A 12,500-nucleotide genomic window follows, 5' to 3' on the forward strand; every position below is an offset into this window, starting at 1 on the left:
CTTGATTGAACTAAGAAGCGCATTTCTCCCTTGTTACTGTTTGTTTTATAGGGCTGTCTAATCTTTGCATTAAAAGTAGACTTCGGGAGTGGCTTCAGTTCTGAGTAAGCAGAGTGTCCAGGGACCATAGTCTCAGAGTTTCTTCCAGTCTCTGTCAGACCAGTAAGTCTGGTCTTTTTTTGTGAATTTGAATTTTGTTCTACATTTTTCTCACACTCCATCTGGGACTTTCTATTGTGATCCCTGTCACAGAGGTTAGTGGTGGTAGCGGGGCACCATATGGTTTGGGGCTTAGGTTGTTGGAGGCTGTGGTTCATGTAGTCTGTTAGTCTTTTGGCCTAATATTTTCCTTGTGTCTTTGGTTTTCTTCATTCTCCTTTGCTCTGGACAGGGTAAGACCAATAGGTGTATCTTAGATGGCCACTGGCAAGCTTTTAAGACCCCAGAATACTCACCAAAATAGGATGTAGAACATTTTCTTTATGAGCTACGTTATGCCAATTGATCTAGAAGTCCCACAAGACGATGGTCCCAAGCCCTCAGCCTCAGTAACTCAGTCCCTCGAGGTGTTTGGATGTGTCTAGGAATCTTCTATGGCTTTGCCTTGGACAAGTTGTGCTGACTTCCCCTATAACTCTCTGTTGTCTTTTCTTTTACCAAAGTTAACACTTTTGTACTATCTAGTTAGTGATTTCCCTTCCCCATCCCTCCCTTCCTTTGTAAGATTGTCTTTTCCTGTGTGTTAACCTTTTCTTGAGTTTCTATAATAGTGGTCTCATACAATATTTGTCCTCTTGTGATTGATTTATTTTACTCAGCTTAATGCCCTCCAGATTCATCCATGTTGTGAGATGTTTCACAGATTGATCATTGTTCTTTATTGTTTTGTAGTATTCCATTGTGTGTATGTACCATAATTTGTTTATCCATTCATTTGTTGTTGGACACTTAGGTTGTTTCCATCTTTTTGCTATTGTGAATAACGCTGCAATGAACATGGGTGTGCATATGTCTATTCATGGAACAGCTCTTATTTCTCTAGGATATATTCCTATGAGTGAGACTAGTGGATCATACGGTATTTCTATTTCTATTTCTTCTTTGGTGTATTGTCCGTTTTTTAATTAGCTTATTTATCTTTTTGTTATCAAGGTGTTGAAGCATTCTATAGATTTTAGAGATTAGAGCCTTGTTGGATATGTCATAGCCAAATTTTTTTTTCTCAGTCTGTAGGTTCTCTTTTAACTCTTTTGGTGAAGTCTTTTGATGAGCACAAGTGTTTAATTTTCAGGAACTCTAAGTTTTCTAGCTTATCTTCTGGTGTTTGTGCATTATTACTTATAGTTTTGAATTTAAGCCTTGTGTTAGGGCCCCTAGCATTGTTCCTAATTTTTATTATGTGATCTTTATGGTTTTGGGTTTTATAATTAGGACTTTGGCCCATTTTGAGTTAGTTTTTGCATGAGGTATGAGGTATGGGCCCTGTTCCATTTTTTTTTTACAGATGAACATTCAGTTTTGCCAGCAGCGGTTGTTAAAAAGACTGTCTTCCCCATTTAATGGACTTTGGTCCTTTGTCAAAGAATAGCTGACCATAGGACCATAAATAGCTGACCATAGGAGTAGAAAAAGGAGAATTTCTTCATGAACTTTGGGTTGGCAAAGATTTTCTGTTTAACAAGACACCCACACACACAAACATTAACCATAAAAGAAAAAATTGATAAATTGAACTTCTTTATACTTAACTCTATATATACTTAAAGTATATATAGAGGCACCATTAAGGGTGTGAAAAGGCAAGCCACCCAGTGGGAGAAGATATTTGTAATGCATATATCTGACAAAGGACTCATGTCTAGAATATATAAAAACCCATTAAAACCAATAAGAAAAAGAGAGGTAATAAATCAGTTTGGGATGGTGGTAACTGGCTAGAATCTCCTGGAGCAATGGCTGATAAACTAGTCACTAACAGTGACATCCTCTTTCAAGGACAGTGTCAGTCAGCTTTCCCCTCAGTGTGACACTGACATATTATTTTTTAATCTTCTGGGGAGGCCCTCCATTTTGGGCAGAACATTTCAGCTTCAATGTCTGTTCAGGGGATAATAGATTGGCAGTAACCATCTATTTCCATCTACTTCAAGTGAGACTTCCTGTACTACAGAGGCTAGAAAGTTAAAACGATATTTCCCTAACTTCCTTGCAGTTAGAGTTCTCAATGTGATTTAACCTTTGCCTCACGGTTTTGTAACACGGAAATGAGGCAGCTTTTGGTTCCGTTGTTTTGCGATGACAAGAATTATCGGGGACACCACAGGATCTCCTGCAGAGGAATGCAAGGTGAGGAGATCAATTGTTTTGCCATTTCATGTCTAGAACATGTGGTGTGCTCCACAACAGTGGTTCTCAAAGTATGGGCCCCAGACCAGTGAGGTCAACAGCAACTGGCTACTTGCTAGAAATTTAAATTCTCAGGCCTCACCCCAGACATACTGAATCAGAAACTCTAACTGGAACTCAGTAATCCGTATTATATAGAAGCCCACCAGGGATTCTGATACATGCTAGGTTTTAAATAACTGTATTGAAATACAATTGAAGTCTTGTATATTATTACACATGTTTAAAGTGTACAATTTAATCAATTTTGACACCCCCAAAACCATCACTGTAATCAAGATAAGAGACATTTTCATCACACGGAAAATTTTCTTGAGCCCTTTTACAATCTGTCCTTCCCTCCATCCCCACTAACTTGCTCTGTGTTGTGATAGATTATTTTGAGAACCACTACCAAGAGCCTGGAAACTCTATGGGGCAGTTCTACTCTGTCCCATAGGGTCACTATGAGTCAGAATCGACTAGACAGCACTGGGTTACCAAAAGCTCAGCTGGAAATCAAATGGTTGGCAGTTTGAATCCACCAGCCACTCCTTGGAAACTCTATGGGGCAGTTCAGCTCTGTTCTACAGTGTCGCTATGGTTTGGAATTGACTGGACAACAAAGGGTTTAGGTTTTTTTTGGCCCTGGAAAGAACACTGCAGAAGCTTCATGACCCCTGGATTACAGTAACAGCATCCTGATTTCCTACTTAAAAATTTTTTTTTATTCTGATGAAATATATATAGCAAAACATTTGCCATTTCAACCATTTTCAGATATACAATTCAGTGACATTATCTTTGCCATGTTGTGCAACCATCACCACAGTGGTGTCACGGAGTGGGGGGGGTGTGGACTGCACCAGGTGACACTGTCAGAGGGGGTGACACAGTGTTTCAGCAGAAATTTATTTTTTCAAAATATCCCTGTAGTTAGTTGCAAAAACAAAACGTTTTTTGTAAGCCCAGCTTACATGTATCAACATACCTACAAGGCTAAAACTCTATGCTAATTTACTTTTTGAACATTCTAATGCACTCTGGAAACCCTGGTGGTGTAGTGGTTAAGCACTAAGGCTACTAGCCAAAAGGTTGGCAGCTTGAATCCACCAGACGCTCCTTGGAAACCCTGTGGGGCAGTTCTACTCTGTTCTACAGAGTCTCTATGAGTAGGAATCGACTCAAAGGCAGTGAGTGGGTTTGGTTTAATGCACTCCGGTCGGGGCTGTCATTATTACCCAATTACAATGACACTTGGAATCACGTGGTTTCCTCTGCATGAACTACAAGCATGCGCTATTGTTTTTGTTGCTGTCCCTGTCGCTGATTTTGTCAAATTTTCTGGTGTATTAGCCACAGTATTGTAGTAATTAGTATTCGTGAACCTATATCAAGAACTTTTTTGGAATGTGGTAGTAATTACAGGAAAAGGAGAAAAATCGAAAAAGGCTTAGGCTTAGTTACTAATGTAACAATGTTGTAATTCAATGTAGAAAGATTTTACAAAATAATTTTGTTGTTAGTATTCATGTTATCTAAGAAATGTTACATTTTAGCAATTTACAAGTATATTTATCACATATTATTCTATGATTAAAATTGATAGTAGACATTACTAAGCATTCTGTATGGTCTGGTAGGAGAGGAGGTCCATGGGAGGAGGGAATGGCACCATGACTTACAACACTGGGTGATACCAACCCTAGTGACTCCACTGCATCACCACTATCCATTTCCAATTTTTTTCATCACCTTTAGAGACAGTACCTTTTAAGCAATGCCTCCCTACTTCCTCCTCCTGCCCACCTCTGTAACCCCTAATAAACTTTAGTCTCTTGGCATTTGCCTAATCTAGATACTTCATTTAAGTGGGATCATACGATATTTTTCCTTCTGCACATGACTTATTTTGTTCAACACACAGTGTCCAAGGCACAGATTAATTTCTCTTTATGGCTGAAATATATTCCATTGTATGTATATACTACATTGTATTTACCTAGTGAACATTTGGGTTGATTCCACCTTTTGGCTGTTGTGACTATGCTGCAATGAATATTGATGCCGAAGCATCTGTTTGAATTTCTGCTTTTGATTCTTTTGGGTATATATGTAGGAGTGGAATTGCAGGGTCATATGGTAATTTTAGGTTTAACTTTTTTTTTAAATAATTTTTATTGTGCTTTAAGTGAAAGTTTACAAATCAAGTCAGTCTGTCTCTTATAAGCTTATATATACCTTACTCCATACTCCCACTTACTCTCCCCCTAATGAGTCAGCCCGTTGCCTACTTCCAGTCTCTCCTTTCATGACAATTTTGCCAGTTTCTAACCCTCTCTACCCTCCCATCCCCCGTCCAAACAGGAGATGCCAACACAGTCTCAAGTGTCCACCTGATACAAGTAGCTCACTCTTCATCAGCATCTCTCTCCAACCCATTGTCCAGTCCCTTCCATGTCTGATGAGTTGTCTTCAGGAATGGTTCCTGTCCTGGGCCAACAGGAGGTTTGGGGAACATGACCCCCGGGATTCCTCTAGTCTCAGTCAGACCATTAAGTCTGGTCTTTTTATGAGAATTTGGGGTCTGCATCCCACTGATCTCCTGCTCCCTTAGGGGTTCTCTGTTGTGCTCCCTGTCAGGCCAGTCATTGCTTGTGGCGGGGCACCATCTAGTTCTGGTCTCAGGATGATGTGAGTCTCTGGTTCATGTGGCCCTTTCTGTTTCTTGGGCTCATAGTTATCGTGTGACCTTGGTGTTCTTCATTCTCCTTTGACCCAGGTGGGTTGAGACTAATTGATGCATCTTAGATGGCTGCTTGTTAGCATTTAAGACCCCAGATGCCACATTTCAAAGTGGGATGCAGAATGTTTTCATAACAGAATTATTTTTCCAATTGACTTAGAAGTCCCCTTAAGCCATAGTCCCCAAACCCCCACCCTTGCTCCACTGACCTTTGAAGCATTCATTTTATCCTGGAAACTTCTTTGCTTTTGGTCCAGTCCAGTTGAGCTGACCTTCCATGCATTGGGTATTGTCCTTCTCTTCGCCTAAAGTAGTTCTTATCTACTAACTAATCAGTAAATAACCCTCTCCCACTCTCCCTCCCTCCCCCCCTCATAACCACAAAAGTATGTGTTCTTCTCAGTTTATACTATTTCTCAAGATCTTGTAATAGTGGTCTTATACAATATTTGTCCTTTTGCCTTTGACTAATTTCATTCAGCATAATGCCTTCCAGGCTCCTCCACGTTATGAAATGTTTCACAGATGCGTCACTGTTCTTTATCGATGCGTAGTATTCCATTGTGTGACTATACCACAATTTATTTACCCATTCATCCGTTGACGGACACCTTGGTTGCTTCCAGCATTTTGCTATTGTAAATAGAGCTGCAATAAACATGGGTGTGCATATATCTGTTCGTGTAAAGGCTCTTATTTCTCTAGGGTATATTCCAAAGAGTGGGATTTCTGGGTTGTATGGTAGTTCTATTTCTAACTTTTTAAGAAAACGCCAGATAGATTTCCAAAGTGGGTGTACCATTTTACATTCCCACCAGCAGTATATAAGAGTTCCAATCTCTCCGCAGCCTCTCCAACATTTATTATTTCGTATTTTTTGAATTAATGCCAGCTTTGTTGGAGTGAGATGGAATCTCATCGTAGTTTTAATTTGCATTTCTCTAATGCCTAATGATCGAGAGCATTTTCTCATGTATCTGTTAGCTGCCTGAATATCTTTTTTAGTGAAGTGCGTGTTCATATCCGTTGCCCACTTTTTGATTGGGTTGTTTGTCTTTTTGTGGTTGAGTTTTAACAGAATCATATAGATTTTAGAGATCAGGCGCTGATCGGAGATATCAGAGCTGAAATTCTTTCCCAATCTGTAGGTGTTCTTTTTACTCTTTTGGTGAAGTCTTTAGATGAGCATAGGTGTTTGATTTTTAGGAGCTCCCAGTTATCTGGTTTCTCTTCATCATTTCTGGTAATGTCTTGTATTCTGTTTATGCCTTGTGTTAGGGCTCCTAACGTTGCCCCTATTTTTTCTTCCATGATCTTTATCATTTTAGTCTTTATGTTTAGGTCTTTGATGCACTTGGAGTTAGTTTTTGTGCATGGAGTGAGGTATGGGTCCTGTTTCATTTTTTTGCAAATGGATATCCAGTTATGCCAGCACCATTTGTTAAAAAGACTATCTTTTCCCCAATTAACTGACACTGGGCCTTTGTCATATATCAGCAGCTCATATATGGTTGGATTTATGTCTGGGTTCTCAATTCTGTTCCATTGGTCTATGTGCCTGTTGTTGTACCAGTACCAGGCTGTTTTGACTACTGTGGCTGTATAATAGGTTCTGAAATCAGGTAGAGTGAGGCCTCCCACTTTCTTCTTCTTTTTCAGTAATGCTTTACTTATCCGGAACTTCTTTCCCTTCCATATGAAGTTGGTGATTTGTTTCTCCATCACATTAAAAAAATGTCATTGGAATTTGGATCAGAAGTGCATTGTATGTATAGACGGCTTTTGGTAGAATAGACATTTTTACTATGTTAAGTCTTCCTATCCATGAGCAAGGTATGTTTTTCCACTTATGTAGGTCCTTTTTAGTTTCTTGCACTAGTACTTTGTAGTTTTCTGTGTATAGGTCTTTTACATCTTTGGTAAGATTTATTCCTAAGTATTTTATCTTCTTGGGGGCTACTGTGAATGGTATTGATTTGGTTATTTCCTCTTCAATGTTCTTTTTGTTGATGTAGAGGAATCCAAGTGCTTTTTGTATGTTCATCTTATAACCTGAGACTCTGCCAAACTCTTCTATTAGTTTCTGAAGTTTTCTGGAGGGTTCCTTAGGGTTTTCTGTGTATAAGATCATGTCATCTGCAAATAGAGATAATTTTACTTCCTCCTTGCCAATCCGGATGCCCTTTATTTCTTTGTCTAGCCTAATTGCTCTGGCTAGGACCTCTAGCACAATGCTGAATAAGAGTGGTGATAAGGGCATCCTTGTCTGGTTCCATTCTCAAGGGAAATGCTTTCAGGCTCTCTCCATTTAGAGTGATGTTGGCTGTTGGCTTTGTATAGATGCCCTTTATTATGTTGAGGAATTTTCCTTCAATTCCTATTTTGCTGAGAGTTTTTATCATAAATGCGTGTTGGACTTTGTCAAATGCCTTTTCTGCATCAATTGATAAGATCATGTGGTTTTTGTCTTTTGTTTTATTTATATGGTGGATTACATTAATAGTTTTTCTAATATTAAACCAGCCTTGCATACCTGGTATAAAACCCACTTGGTCGTGGTGGATTATTTTTTTGATATGTTGTTGAATTCTATTGGCTAGAATATTGTTGAGGATTTTTGCATCTATGTTCATGAGAGATATAGGTCTGTAATTTTCTTTTTTTGTGATGTCTTTACCTTGTTTTTGTATCAGGGATATAGTGGTTTCATAGAATGAGTTAGGCAGTATTCTGTCATTTTCTATGCTTTGAAATACCGTTAGTAGTAGTGGTGTTAACTCTTCTCTGAAAGTTTAGTAGAACTCTGCAGTAAAGCCATCCGGGCCAGGGCTTTTTTTTGTTGGGAGTTTTTTGTTTACCGTTTCAATCTCTTTTTTTGTTATGGGTCTATTTAGTTATTCTACTTCTGATTGTGTTAGTTTAGGTAAGTAGTGTTTTTCTAGGAATTCATCCATTTCTTCTAGGTTTGCAAATTTGTTAGAGTACAATTTTTCGTAATAATCTGATATGATTCTTTTAATTTCAGTTGGGTCTGTTGTGATGTGGCCCATCTCGTTTCTTATTCGGCTTATTTGTTTCCTTTCCTGTATTTCTTTAGTCAGTCTGGCCAATGGTTTATCAATTTTGTTAATTTTTTTCAAAGAACCAGCTTTTGGCTTTGTTAATTCTTTCAATTGTTTTTCTGTTCTCTAATTCATTTAGTTCAGCTCTAATTTTTATTATTTGTTTTCTTCTGGTGCCTGATGGATTCTTTTGTTGCTTACTTTCTATTTGTTCAAGTTGTAGGGACAGTTCTCTGATTTTGGCTCTTTCTTCTTTTTTGTATGTGTGCATTTATGGATATAAATTGATCTCTGAGCACTGCTTTTGCTGTGTCCCAGAGGTTTTGATAGGAAGTGTTTTCATTCTCGTTGCATTCTATGAATTTCTTTTTTCCCTCCTTAATGTCTTCTATAACCCAGTCTTTTTTCAGCAGGTATTGTTCAGTTTTCAAGTATTTGATTTCTTTCCCTAATTTTTCTGTTATTGATTTCCACTTTTATGGCCTTGTGGTCTGAGAAGATGCTTTGTAATATTTCGATGTTTTGGATTCTGCAAAGGTTTGTTTTATGACCTAATATGTGCTTTATTCTAGAGAATGTTCCATGTACGCTAGGAAAAAAGTATACTTTGCAGCAGTTGGGGGGAGTGTTCTGTATAAGTCTATGAGGTCAAGTTGGTTGATTGTAGCAATTAGGTCTTCTGTGTCTCTATTGAGCTTCTTACTGGATGTCCTGTCCTTCTCCAACAGTGGTGTGTTGACGTCTCCTACTATAATTGTGGAGGTGCCTATCTCACTTTTCCGTTCTGTTAATGTTTGTTTTATGTATCTTGCAGCCCTGTCTTTGGGTGCATAAGTATTTAATATGGTTATATCTTCCTGATCAATTGTCCCTTTCATCATTATGTAGTGTCCTTCTTTATCCTTTGTGGTGGATTTAACTTTAAAGTTTATTTTGTCAGAAATTAATATTGCTACTCCTCTTCTTTTTTGCTTATTGTTTGCTTGATATATTTTTTTCCATCCTTTGAGTTTTAGTTTGTTTGTGTCTCTAAGTCTAAGGTGTGTCTCTTGTAGGCAGCATATAGACGGATCGTGTTTCTTTATCCAGTCTGAGACTCTCTGTCTCTTTATTGGTGCGTTTAGTCCATTTCCATTCAGCGTGATTATAGATAAGTATGTGTTTAGTGCTGTCATTTTGATGCCTTTTTATGTGTGTTGTTGACAATTTGATTTTTCCACTTACTTTTTTGTGCTGAGACATTTTTCTTTGTAAATTGTGTGTTCCTCATTTTCATAGTATTTGACTTTATGTTTTCTGAGCCGTTATGTTTTTCTTGGTTTTTATTTTGAGTTATGGAGTTGTTATACCCCTTTGTGGTTACCTTAATATTTGCCCCTATTTTTCTAAGTAAAAACCTAACTTGTATTGCCCTATATCGCCTTGTTTCCCTCTCCATATGGCAGTTCTATGCCACCTGTATTTAGTTCCTCTTTTTCATTATTGTCATCTTTTACACATTGACTTCAATGATTCCCTGTTTTGAGCATTTTTTTCTTTTTAAAATTAATCTTAATTTGTAGTTGTGATTTCCCTATTTGAGTTGATATCAGGATGTTCTATTCTGTGACCTTGTGTTGTGCTGGTATCTGATATTATTGGTTTTCTGACCAAACAATTTCTTTTAGTATTTCTTGTAGCTTTGGTTTGGTTTTTGCAAATTCTCTAAGCTTGTGTTTATCTGTAAATGTTTTAATTTCGCCTTCATATTTGAGAGAGAGTTTTGCTGGATATATGATCCTTGGCTGGCAGCTTTTCTCCTTCAGTGCTCTATATATGTTATCCCATTGCCTTCTTGACTGTATGGTTTCTTCTGAGTAGTCTGAACTTATTCTTACTGATTCTCCTTTGTAGGAGACATTTCTTTTATCGCTGGATGCTTTTAAAATTTTCTCTTTATCTTTGGTTTTGGCAAGTTTGATGATAATATGTCTTGGTGATTTTCTTTTTGCATCAGTCTTAAATGGGGTTCGCTGAGCATCTTGGATAGATATCCTTTCGTCTTTCATGATGTCAGGGAAGTTTTCTGCCAACAGATCTTCAACTATTCTCTCTGTGTTTTCTGTTATCCCTCCTTGTTCTGGGACTCCAATCGCACGCAAGTTATTCTTCTTGATAGATTTGCACATGATTCTTAGGGTTTCTTCATTTTTTTTAATTCTTTTATCTGATTTTTTCTCAGCTATATTGGTGTCAATTCCCCTGTCCTCCAGATCCCCCACCCTGCATTCCAGTTGCTCGAGTCTGCTCCTCTCACTTCCTACTGAGTTGTCTAATTCTGTAATTTTATTGTTAATCTTTTGGATTTCTGAGTGCTGTCTCCCTATGGATTCTTGCAGATTATTAATTTTTCCACTATGTTCTTGAATAATCTTTTTTGAGTTCTTCAACTGTTTTATCAGTGTGTTCCTTGGCTTTTTCTGTAGATTGCCTTATTTCATTTCTGAGGTCATCCCTGATGACTTGAAGCATTCTGTAAATTAGTTTTTTATATTCTGCATCTGGCAATTCCAGGATTGTATCTTCATTTGGGAAAGATTTTGATTCTTTAGTTAGGGGAGTTGTAGAAGCAATCATGGTTTGCTTCTTTATGTGGTTTGATATCGACTGCTGTCTCCGAACCATCTCTAAGATATTGTAGTGATTTATTCTATATTTGCTCACTGACTCTTATCTTGGTTTGTTTTCTTTCAATATACGTAGATGGGCTACTAGATTGTGCTGTCTTGATTGTTGTAGCCCTTGAAACACTTATGTCCTATTACTAGCTGGTTTGGGCTGTTACCAGATATACAAGCCTATGAGTCCATTCACTATTCTTGAGTAGAATCTGATTTTGGGTCATCAAGTGTGTGGTGCAGACTGTCACCTATCCACCTAGAGAAGTAGTGGTGATAGTTGTGTGCACCAGATTCTAGTAGCAGCAGGGTTTCACACTCCAGGGGTGGCAGGTTGCTGACAGGTTCCCCCAAGTGCCCATGAGGTAGGTGTGTCTCTATTCCTAAAGCACTTTGGTGGGTGGTCTGTGAAGCTGTACCCTAGGCCCCCAATGCAAGTACCTCTACAGATTGGTAGGTGTCACCCTCCTTAGACCCCTAAGGCAGGAGGCTAGGTGGTCTGGGGGAGCTTCAGCCCTCAGTTCCCTGTTGTGGGTCAGTGAGGGTTCTGTTGAATACACAGAGATATCAGACCTGGGAAACTTGTCTTTCCAGTAATCCGCTAAAACAATTACAGTCAGATCCCTATCAGAAATGCCTTTGCATTATAATAGCCACCTTGTTACCTGTAGGGATAAAAGCCCAAGACTGTGGATCACATATGCTTGGCTGGAGCTGGTTCCGTGTTTTTAGTCCAATTAGGGAAGGATTTTTGGTCCCTGGATTTTTTGTAGCTGCTTCTCTCAGGCCAGGAGAATGGCTTAGGAAAAGACCAAAAAACAGAAAAAGAAAAACCACAGTCTTCACTCTCTGGCTCTGGAAATTCTAATGTTAATGAAGCCACTTGGGAAGGGGAGGGGAGGGTTCAGACAAATAGGAGAGAGTAGCACCCCGGAATATAGACAAAGTTACTTATCTTGCTTGGGATGACTGTTTTATCTGAGATTCCCGAGGGGCGTGTTACCTGTATGCGCTCGCTGGGTAGAGATTGCCCCCGAGGGTCAGGCCCGCGTCCGTGCTTGTGCTGTCTCAGAAGCCGTGGTCAGTTCCTCCTCCCCCAGTCCAAAGCCCAGGGCCAAGCTTCCCCGGCTGGGACGCCGCACTCCCGGCTCCAAAACCATTCACTGTCTCCTGGTGACTTCTCCTCCTGTCAGCCGCATCGCTGTGCTGCCTGCGTGCACTGGCTGGGCTTCTCCCGAGGTCAGTTCAAGGGTCTAGGGCTGCGCTCCGTTTTTGCGCCCTCTCAGGATGCAGTGCTCAGCTCCCCTGCGCCCAGTCCAAAGCCCGGCGCCAAGGTTTCCTGACTGGGACGCTGGCTCCAGGCTCCGAAAACAGTCGCTGCTTCCCCATGGTTGTTCCTTCTCAGTCTCTGTCTCTCAGGTCAACTCTTTAGATCTGTGTTTGATGGTCAGGGTTCATGGATTGTCATGTATGTGATCGATTCACTTGTTTTTCTGAGTCTTTGTTGCAAGAGGGATCCGAGGTAGCTTCTACCTAGTCAGCCATCTTGGCCCTGCCTCCTGGATTTAACTTTTTAAGAAACCATTGATTTCCTTCTTTCTTGATTGTGGAACTAGTAGCAGCAAACCACCCTGTTCCCCCAGACCATTT

The sequence above is a fragment of the Elephas maximus genome, chromosome 1 (assembly GCF_024166365.1).
Source record: "Elephas maximus indicus isolate mEleMax1 chromosome 1, mEleMax1 primary haplotype, whole genome shotgun sequence".
NCBI lineage: Eukaryota > Metazoa > Chordata > Mammalia > Proboscidea > Elephantidae > Elephas > Elephas maximus.